Genomic DNA, 1,842 nt, shown 5'->3' with positions numbered 1-1,842 from the left:
TTTTATTCAAAAATAAAAACATCATCGTTTTCTCAAAATAACATAAAACCATATTATAACATCGACTGAGATAAAGAATAAAATGAAATATTAAAAACACGATGTATCTCGCYGCATTGCGCGAGTACGCTTCTAGTTATATTATAAATCATTTAATAAAAACTCTTAAAAACTATTTTTTATGCATGAAGTACTGTATATTGATGCCTATTACTTAAAATTCAAGATTACAAGTAAATTATGCATAAGTACAACTTATTAAAACTCCATGTTTGAATTCGTGTAACTAACTGCAGATAAACATAATCAAATAAAGGATAAATATCTCATTTTAAAATCTAAAAAATCTAAAATATAATTAGGATGATTATCAAGTTCTAACAAAATAATTAATTATTATTTTTATAAGAAAAAAATTACGCATAAGTACAACTTATTAAAGCTCTATGTTTAAATTCGTGTAACTAACTACGAATAAACATAATCAAATAGAAGATAAACATCTCATTTTAAAATCTAAAAATTTAAAATATAGTTAAAATATTTATCAAGTTCTAACAAAATAATTAATTATTATTTTTATAAGAAAATTATATTATTAAACCAAATAAAAATTACTTCGTTATTGAACCTAATTTAGTTATAATAAAAATAATTGAATTAAAAAATTACACAAAAAATGAGAAATTTTAAATAGTTAATTTGATACTAATATTGATATATTTTTGTCAAATTTTATGATATCTTCAAATTTATATTTTATTGAAAAATAAAAACGTCACCGNTTAAATAGTTAATTTGATACTAATATTGATATATTTTTGTCAAATTTTATGATATCTTCAAATTTATATTTTATTGAAAAATAAAAACGTCACCGTGTTTTTTCTTCAAAATCACATAAGACCATATTATAACATTGATTGGGATAAAACATAAAATAAAATATTAAAATCAAGATGTATCTCGCTGTGTTGCACGAATACCTTCTAGTGTGTGTGTGTGTGTGTGTGTGTGTGTGTGTGTGTATATATATATATTAAAGGAGAAACCAAGATTGATGACTTGGCTTCTCCCAAATGTTAGAAACTTATTTATCTTTTATTTCATCCATCCTTCTTTAATCATTTTTTTAAAATTTCACATTCTTATTTCTATAAACATTGATTATTCATTTATGTTTGTATTTAACACAATATTTTCATTTCCCTAACTCTTCTTCATGAATTGTTCATCATTCAATCTCTTTTTCTCCATCTTCATCACTTAGATTTGTTTTTCATTTCATTTTTCTCCATCTCCATAATTTGATTTGTTTTTCATTTCATAATTTGTTATTTTTCAACAAATCTATTTTCAAATTTATTTCGAGAAGACTAGCATTCCTTTTTATTTTTGTTGGGATTTTAGAATTTTTTTTTTTTTTACTTTTCTCTTATATAATTTTTCTAAGTTTTCACAATGAAACGGAGAGTTTTTACTTGACAACACTTTTAGAGTTTTCATTTACGTTTTATATATAAGTTACATATAATAATCTAATAAACCTTTAAATTTTTTATATCTATAAATATGTAATATATATATATATATATATATATATCTATCTATAAGTAAAAACCAAAAGACATAATATGACACAATGTAGATTGTGAATTCCAAAATATTGAAGTATAGTTAACTTTATCCATCTTACATTGATAAAAAGACAATATGTCGGAACATTGAGGGTAATTATATAAAGAAAATGATGACAATTTTTTCTTTGCATGGTTTTTTATTTATGATTACTTTAATTCATTTTGGATTAAATAGTTAATTTGATACTAATATTGATATATT

The sequence above is a fragment of the Cynara cardunculus genome (assembly GCF_001531365.2).
Source record: "Cynara cardunculus var. scolymus isolate 2C chromosome LG 13, CcrdV1, whole genome shotgun sequence".
NCBI classification, from domain to species: Eukaryota; Viridiplantae; Streptophyta; class Magnoliopsida; order Asterales; family Asteraceae; genus Cynara; species Cynara cardunculus.
The sequence above is the reverse complement of the archived record's forward strand: the minus strand, read 5'-3'. Positions refer to the sequence as shown.